The sequence below is a fragment of the Mustela nivalis genome (genome assembly GCF_964662115.1).
Source record: "Mustela nivalis genome assembly, chromosome: 6".
Taxonomy (NCBI): domain Eukaryota; kingdom Metazoa; phylum Chordata; class Mammalia; order Carnivora; family Mustelidae; genus Mustela; species Mustela nivalis.
Genome location: NC_139025.1, coordinates 40,799,084 through 40,807,722, shown reverse-complemented (window position 1 = coordinate 40,807,722; position 8,639 = coordinate 40,799,084). Strand labels below are relative to the sequence as shown.

The 8,639-nt window shown below is 45.3% G+C and overlaps 1 protein-coding gene across 4 annotated transcripts in view; it reads left to right on the top strand.

The window, feature by feature from the left end:
* The first annotated feature begins 1,189 nt into the window (after window positions 1–1,189).
* Window positions 1,190–8,639, top strand: part of DAAM1 (dishevelled associated activator of morphogenesis 1) — a 163,466-nt gene continuing 156,016 nt past the window's right edge. For 2 of the 4 annotated variants that reach the window (XM_082734965.1, XM_082734963.1), the window contains exon 1: window positions 1,191–1,360. The gene's annotated coding sequence lies outside the window, so the exon portion shown is untranslated. Of the gene's footprint in view, window positions 1,507–8,639 lie in introns of all 4 variants that reach the window. The other 2 variants (XM_082734964.1, XM_082734966.1) reach the window with 2 other exon arrangements.

Here is an 8,639-nt window from a genome sequence, read left to right as displayed (position 1 = left end):
GCCTTTACAACTGGAATAACTAGATACATTGGTTTCTTTTATTCACTTAAAAAGACACTTGGAGCTTTGCTCTTAGTGTTAATTTTTGATATTAGTGTTAATCTTTGATAATAGTTGTTATCATTGAATAATGAAAAATGTCACGGCAAAATTTTACATATTGAAAATAAAATCTTCCTAAAGGGTCAGAACTCTGCTACACACCTTTTGCTTACCTTGAATTAAACATTTGGCTGTATTAAGATGACGGCAGTCTTGAACAGCACGATGTTGTTTGGTTTAGATGATTTAAAAAATATTTGCGAGGAAGGTATGAATGAGGGGAGAGTGCTGTGGATTTAAAAGTACATGTATACATACATGTTGTTTGTTAAAACTTCGTCAAGGACGTCGTCTTCCTGGGAATTGAGAGCCACCAGAGCGGGAAGTCGGCTGCAGGGAAGAACAAAAGCATGGCTGCGCGATAGTACTATCTCTGCAGCGGCAGCAGGCTCCCTGACGGAGGGCTGCGGCGACTGTCTATTACACCGCATTTTTATTAGTGACAGCCTCCGTTATTCTGTCAGCTCAGCCAACTAAGCTGTTCCCTGCGTTCTGGTTGGTCATCCGGACTCCGTTATGTGGGAGAAGGAAAGAGGACAGAAAGGTGAATTGTACTAAGTGGGGGCATACGGGGATTTCTCTTCTTCGGGGCCGGCATCGCCTCATCCTCGGCGACGTGGGGGAATTCCAGGACCGCTTTTTAACCCAGAAACCAGTGCGTCTTATTAATTAGTTTCTACGCGCAAGGACGGCCGTGAAAGGCTTAATCTTCTCTTTCCAGCCGGGGCCAAGAGCCGGGTTCATCAGAGCCCCCTGGCCCGTGCGCACCAGCGCCGGACTCCTGGTGGCCCTCAGAGTCCGCACTGGGCAGAGTGGAGGTCAAGTCAAAGGGCACGACCGCAGGGTGCCCTCCCCCCACCTCCCTCGCCCGTGCTGTCCGCAACTCAGCTTCTGGAACGACCACCGCGAACACTGCAAGGCTGGAGGGCGGGGAGGGGGCGGGTCCCTGCGGGGGCGGGACCAAGGGGAGGGGAAGAAGCGGCCGAGGACTGCTTCGGGAAGTGTAGTTCTTCGAGCCCCAGTTAGCGTAGCTACCGGGGCTGTGCTTGTGAGACCCAGACTACAACTCCCAGGGGTGCGCGGGCCCGGCAGGGGAGTCCATGCGCAGTGGGCGCCACATTGTATCCTATCAGGCGAGGAGAGGGTGATGTCACCTGCGAGTTGGTAACCTACGAGCGGCTGTGAAGGAAACTGTTTAACCGGATCCCATTGTACCCGGAGCGCTGAGCCGCCTTTCCAGCATGCAGGGGCTGCTCAGGTAAGGGGGACGTGCCGCCTGGCCCGCCGCACTCATTCATTAAGTAGCACCGCGCCGTGGCGCGGGGGTGGGCGCGCTTCTTCGGGCCCGGCGCTGGGTTCGCGGCGCGCCCTCCCGCTGCCTCTCCGGAGCCCCAGGGCCAGTAGGTAAATATTAAACCCGTCCTTCAGGTTGGGTCTGGGTGGGAACGGGACCGAGACAGCTCCCGGCTGCCAAGCTGGGTTTGGGAAAATGGCTGCAAGCGCGGCGAAAAGCAAGGCGAGCCCGGAGGAAAGCGCCCCCGAGGACAGGGGTCCCTCCCTCCTTTATTTCTGAGGCGCAGGGATGCCAAAAGAGCAGGCAGGGTACCACTCGCCGCCTTGCTGCGGGCTCCTGAGGTTGCGGCGTTGGGGCGCCGGGGGGTCGTCGCCTCGGCCAGGGGCTGCGGGCCCTGCCGCCGTTGGGAGCTGCTGGCCCGGGAGGCTCCGAGGCAGGGGTGGTGGACTCGGAGGTGGCGACAGGGAAGGAGGCACTCGTTTACCCGCTGGCCCGCGTCCGAGCAGAAGCCCAAACATCCCTGCAGCCCTCACTTCAAGCTTTATTCCAAAGGGACGGGTTGACTGTAATTCCGAGAAAGTTAGAAGCTAAAGGTCTCGGAGGAGAGGAGGGAAACCCGCGCTGCGGAAGGAGAATGGGGGTGTTAGCGGACAGCAGTAGGGGAGGCTGCGCCGCCTGTGCAGCGGGTTCGAGGCGTCGCAGAGCGCTCCTGCATCTCCGCCTGGGGAAGGTGCATCTTGGTTCCCCTTGCTCTGATTGCTTCCTCCACAAAGAGCACCTGAACGGGGGCAAGCATCTGCCCGGAGCCCTGGGCTGGGAGGTGGTAAGGCGGTGCAGGGTGTCGAATCTTCTAACGATGAGGCTAGCTGTGGGGTAGGAGGGCTGGGCAATAGGAACCAGCTGGTGTCGAAAATCCAACTGCTAGTGATGGGCTTGCCCTTCTACTTGAGACGCACTCGAGTCCCGGGAACTCGATGAAGTCCTCTGGATTTCCTTTCCCTAGCACCCTCATTCTTTCGTATACTCATTCATTCATCAAACGCTGAGAATGGCTCTTCTCAAGTTGCTCATAGCCTGGCGTTGGGGTGTTCTGTACCCCCCCCCCCCCCATAAAATACTTGAGTGGGCCTATGAATTGGTACCTACGCTTTATATTCTCCAACTCGGACCCGCACGGCATCTCCACCAGCAGGAGAGCATCAAGAGCAAATACAACCCGTGACCGTTTTTGCTCTCTTCGAGTTGGTAGTTTGAGACTGGAGAAGGACCTGGTGTATTCAAGCGGAGTTTGTGTGCAAGATGAATCCCGTTGCCATGGCGACTCCTGCCGTCGGAATCTTAACTGCTCCCACTGCTGTTTCAATTCGATGTGGCTCTGCGGGCAGCTGGGAGGGCGTGGCCAGTGGGTGTGGTCAAATGCTCGTTCTGGGCCCAGCTGCTCTCTTCACCGGTTTCACAAACCAGGCCTCTCTAGCCATTCTCTTAGAAGTAGCCTGGACACAGTTCAAGACCCCTTTTACCTTCGTGTGCCTGTACCTGGACTCGCCCCTCTCCAGGAGTAATAGTTTGGAGCCCTTTTCCTGAGGCAAGCTCTGAAAACTACAATGGAATGATATTTTCGCCTTTCAGGCTAGATACATAATTTAACTAATAATGTACATGACAGTGTTACAAGCAGCTTTCTCGAGGAGGGCGTGTCCTCTGTTTTGCATGAAGAGAGCTCTCTGGCCACCAGTAAAGGGCCTCAGTTTGCTCTAGGTGCCGCTCTCTGGAAGTTTATAGGGACAGTTAATGACTGAAATTGAATTATGGAAGTCAGTATCGTCCTTGTGGTTCTCATAAAATCTAAAAGCCTGCCGCCTGCCTAAAGGATGCATTTCCTTGAAAATGAAGCAGACCGGGCAGGGATCTAGGAGGCCTGGGTCCTGCTCCGGCTCTGTCATTGCTGGCTACCCCACCCTGGGGTTAACCCTTTCTTTACCTGAGGGGACCTCCGTCAATAGTAATATGGGGAGGGAGAGAAGGGGATTCCCAAAGTTGATTCTAGGTATAAAATCTTGTGACTCTGTGAAGGACTTGGTCATTGTCTTTTCTCAAAATAATTGGATGGGTTAAATTCAGCTTCTGACACTGTGGCTTTGGGTTAGTATCTCGGAGCCTTACTTGTATGATTTGACTGGCAAAATAGCCTAGCACTTAATGGCAGTCCTTCAAAGTGGGCAAAGCAGCCATATTACTATTTACGATAGTATTTTTAATATTTACTAGTATGAGCCCTGTATCTGGACTTCTGTTTATCTGGGCATCTTAGAATTAATTGTTTAGTTTTTGCCTTTTTATAGATTCTTGATGAATGCAGTTTTAAGTGTAATTGAATTACAGTTTGTTTACTTTCTGCTTTTATTACACACCAAGGTAGATTATCACAGATAGTGTAGTTAAGCGGGGGAAAGGCTGTATGTATGAGTGTGTATCCATGTGCCTTCATGTGCAGGTAAATGCTTGGGCATGCTGAGTGTCAGGTGGTTGACATTCATCATCTTGTTTTAAATAGGTGGTTACATCCTCATGAGGAAACAGAATCAGAAATTGTCACTATTTTTGTCCTAGAACTTATCATTGACTGGAAATCTCCTTCAGTTATCTATTTCTTGAGTCCTTATAATTCTGACAGCAGTTCAGATGTGTGGCTTTTTTTCCACTCCCCTAAGGTCTTTGAGGACAGGGTCTTTGTCTTGTCCTTCCCTGTCTCTCTAGAATTAGTGTTTGATCATTGGTAGGTATTTAGTAAATGTTTGTTGAGTCAATAGTAGAACCCTGAATAGAGATTCAAGATTGCATTCTTTCCATTGATAGTTCTGGCATCAATTGTAATATTCCTGTAGCTTTCTATGAAGTAGTTTCAACTTAGCATAAATGAAAACTCCCATGTAGCATATAAGTATAAAAGGCCTTCATGAGTTTGAAATAGTTGAATTTTGTAATTACTTGCTTTTGGAATACATTCACTCACAGAGTTCTTTTTTCCCCCTTAAAATTCTTGTTACAGTTCTTGATACGATTATTATCCCAAAGTAGATTTCTGTATTTCTAGATTTCTCTTATGTTATCCTTGACCCAGATAACTTTCCTAGGAAGTGTATGACAGAAGACAAACAAACAGACAGACACACACACACACACACACACACACACACACCCCAAGACAAAGATACCTAGAGGTCTTTGCCAGGCCACCTCTGGTACCTGAGGTACCATTTGGGTAGAAGAGCTGGACAATGGCTTTCTCACCTGGGGTGGAGTTCACCCCCAAACAGGATCAGTTGTCCCATGCTGGCTAATATGAGAGAAGAAACAGGGGTAGGAAACATTTGTCCAATATTTGTAACATTCTGTTATCTTCCAGTAATCAGATTCTGTGGGTTTTTAGAAGTATTAATTAGTAGGGAGGCATGATAGTAAGGAGGGTGCAGTGGGTCTTGTCCTTGGGTGGTGCTTACAGGAGCTTAGTGAGTAGGTGCCAAAGAATTTGAATCCTGGCTTTCTTGCTCTGTGGATAGGCTCTGGGTGTTAAGAATGCCTGTGAGTCTGTGTGTGGTTTTATTGGAGCTACTTTGTTTAAAAGACTGCTTTTAGTGTTGGTACTGCGGTCATCAGAACAAATAAGGTGTTTACAAACAAAACATGGTTAAGATTGAAAGTGTTTCATTGTGTAAATATTTTGGGGATGTTATAAAGAGTGGCTTTGGCTTGAGAATCTTGAAGTCTTCTGTGAAATCACTTAAAAAGTTGGCTATTGGATCAGGGGAAACAAGCTCTTCCAACAAAGCTTGGTACCACTGAGTGTCTTAGGTGTTTGGTTCAGGAAATAATCACAGAGCTTGTAACTTCTGTGGGGCCCTCCCTGGCTTCATGTCATGCTCCTGGTAGTTCCAAGTGTTAATTAAGCCTGTCCTTCTACTGCAGAAAACAACTTTGCCAATTTAGATTACCAAACTCGTTTAAATTCTAGAGAGGGCACAGTCAAAATGAAAATTTTTCTATTCTATTTTGTGATTTTTCTTCTTTGAATAAGGGATGTGGACTACAGTCACTTATTTTGGCATTACGATTTCTAACTTGGCAGTGGAGGAAACCTTTCAAATTGAGTATGTGTCCTAAACACTCACAGAATCTGTTCTTAGTAATTTTCCCAAGAGTTCAGTTGAGAGGCAACTAATTGCACAGGTACTATTGAAGAAATCAGTAAGAAGGGCAGTTTTTCTGTGTGGCTTGTGGGGTAGCATCTGGTCAGTGGTGCAGACCGGGATGGAGAATACCTCCTTTGAGGTTACATTTGCTTAGCAAGTGTACTGTCCTTTTCTGTAGATTGTGTTTATTGGAGTGGCTGAGGGCAGCTGATAGAGACTGGAATTGAAGGATGGATCTGAAGTGCCTCCCTGCCCCTCCAGGTCATCCAAGCCACTACTTAGTACTCCCACTGAAAGAGGGACAGATGCAGATGAGGTGCAAGTTGATTTTGGGGACCTACATTCCATATAGCAGCTCTTCTTCCAAGAAAAAGAAAAAGTTTACCTTTTGATTTTCTAGCATCCTTTCCACTGTTCCAGGAGAAGAGAACTGAGTATATTTCAAAGTGAGTTTGCATTCATAGTACACAGGTCTAAAAATTAGTTAAACACTGATTAATCCAGGAGCACTGCAGCAAGTCTGTGGAGGCCTCTCCTTGCATCCCTTGCTCCCCCGGCAAATAATCTGAGGTTACCAAATACATACTCAGCTTTGGTGAGCTTTATTTTCCTTGTTGATGTTTAAGCACTCCTGGTTTTTACATCATCTGTGACTTTTTGCAGTGATAGCCCCCCTCATTTGCAATGGGTGCGCCTCTGAGTTTCTAAATTCTCGTTGTGCTCTCAGATCCATTCTTCCAGGAATCCTTCCCTGCTTCAGCTTTTACCAATCCCTTCTGCTCCTTTCTCCTTTGAGCCCTTTGAGTTACAAGCCCTTAGAACTTAACACAGCTAACATGATGCTAATAGTCAAGGTATGTGAGATGCTTACCTTGTGCCAGGGTCCTTCCTGATATTTTACATGGGCTTAACCATTGACTCAAGAGTTCCGTGAGATACATACTATCATCACCATTTTACAAATGAAGAAACTGAGGCACGAAGAAGTTAAGGAACTTGCCTAGTTCAGGTCATGCAACTGGTCAATGGCTTGTTAGGATCAATGACTAGGTTAGGGACCCAGGCAGCCTAGTTCTTTACACCCCACAGGATTACTTTGCCTCTGGTTTTCCTATGTGTTAATTCTTTTCTCTCCATCAGTTAGGGGGAATAACAATTTCCTTTGTATCTCGTAATTCTGAAACAGTGCTGGGTCAATAAATGCTGGCCTAATTGAGAGTAAAAATGTTTCTACAGTTAATGGTTCCTTAAACTCTGACTTTCTGGAGCAGCAAATGTTGCATGAGATTAAAAAATGTTGCATTTGGTATTTGGATGATAACACTTCTGAACTTCCTCCTTTTGGCTCTGTGGGTGATAGGCAAATTATTTGAAAAAAGAAATGCTCTTATATGCCATCTCTAAATCCATTTGGAGCCTGTCCAGCATTAGACTGTATTTGTTAACTGAGATAACTTTTCAATAGGTTGAATCTCTTATCCGAAAAAACCCTTCTCACCCAGAATAGAGCCACAGAAGCCTGCCTGGTGAGTTAAAACTCCCATAACTTCTGAGCTTCCTACCTCCTTGTTGTCTTTTAACATAAATTGTGAAAGCTCTTTTGAAAGGGAAATAATGAAAACTTGAATAGTAGTCAAACATGTAATCTAATACTGGGTTATCCTTAGATATTAAAATAAGCTTTTTTATTTCCCACCTCAGAAGGGAGCCTTCTATTTATTTTTACAGTGGAGCAAATTTGGTGTCAAATATACGATTGCAGTTCTTTTAAACCATAGCCACTATTGTGAATTAAATGTGGAAACAGAGGGAAGCAGGTTCAGTTTCCAATGTAGTTGGTACGATTTCCTGACTTACAATAGATCTTTTCCTTTTGGCTTAAAACTGGATATAGTCCCACTTTGACAATATTTAATGAAGACAGTTGAGTAAAACTCAAACCGTGTCATTTAGGGAAAAAATAGGAAAGTTATGCCCTAACAATATATTGCCAGGAAAATAAAATGGAAACAAAAAGCTTATATGCCATTAGGCTACTCAAACATAATACTCATTCAATGGACATTGATTTCAGAAGCTTTTTGTTTCCCCCCCATTCATCTTGTTACACTTCCTAAGTACGTCAATCACTTTTTAGTAATAACCTGGGCTCATTCTGGTCTATAAATTGCACCAAGAGCAGAACTGAAGATACCTTGTATTCTGGAAGGTACAAAATTAGGGTCAACTATTTTTTTTTTTTTAATATTTTATTTATTTATTTGAGAGAGAGACAGTGAGAGAGAATATGAGCAAGGAGAAGGTCAGAGAGAGAAGCAGACTCCCCATGGATCTGGGAGCCCGATGCGGGACTCGATCCCGGGACTCTAGGATCATGACCTGAGCTGAAAGCAGTTGCTTAACCAACTGAGCCACCCAGGCGCCCAAGGGTCAACTATTAAACCGGTCTTTGTCCTTTTCATTTCTGGGGAAAAAAAATATTCTGTGCGATTGGCAAACATTGCGCATCTGGTGGGATTTCTGAATTCAGGTTTCTTTTTTTTTTTTTTTTTAAATAACGTGGTTATTATTGCATATTTCCAAAATCTAAAATGTTACTTTCTAGTAGTTTTGCTTAAAATGAACTTAAGTGTTATATAAATTGAGCTTGGGAAAATTATTGAAACATTAAGTCTTAAGCAAATGAATTCAGGTTTCTAAGAGTAGATAGCCCAGATCCCAGCTTTGGTCATTGTCTGGGCAATAGAGATGCCCATCTTTTGTTTTTTGAAATGGGTTCTTATATTCTGCTTTTTGGCTAAGCTCAGTTTGTTAGTGATATACAAACCAGATCAAGGCCATGGGTTAGTTTTGCCTTGTTTTGGAGCTACAAACTGTACTGTAATTTTAGTCAACCTTTTTTTTTTAAATTTTTAAAAATTTAATTAAAATTTTTTTAAAAACGTAGTCTCTGTACTTAACATGGGACTCGAACTTGCAAACCTGAGATTAAGAGTCCCATACTCAGGGGCACCAAGTTGCTCAGTCAGTTAAGTGTTGGACTCTTGATTTTT